Source organism: Brassica oleracea, chromosome C1 (assembly GCF_000695525.1).
Source record: "Brassica oleracea var. oleracea cultivar TO1000 chromosome C1, BOL, whole genome shotgun sequence".
In the NCBI taxonomy this organism is placed as follows: domain Eukaryota; kingdom Viridiplantae; phylum Streptophyta; class Magnoliopsida; order Brassicales; family Brassicaceae; genus Brassica; species Brassica oleracea.
Window position 1 is genome coordinate 8771833 of NC_027748.1, and position 251 is coordinate 8772083.

Sequence of the window (251 nt, forward strand, 5' to 3'; positions counted from 1 at the left end):
GGAATGTGATCAAACATGTTCTTCGTTACCTGCAAGGAACGAAAGACTTGGGTCTATATTATACAAACCATAACAAAGATGGTTTAGTTGGCTTTGCTGATGCTGGTTATTTATCAGATCCACATCATGCTCGATCACAGACAAGATATGTCTTTACACATGGAGGTACGCCATATCATGGCGTTCCATGAAACAAACCATCGCGGCCACTTCATCTAATCACTCGGAAATCTTGGCCATACATGAGGCCA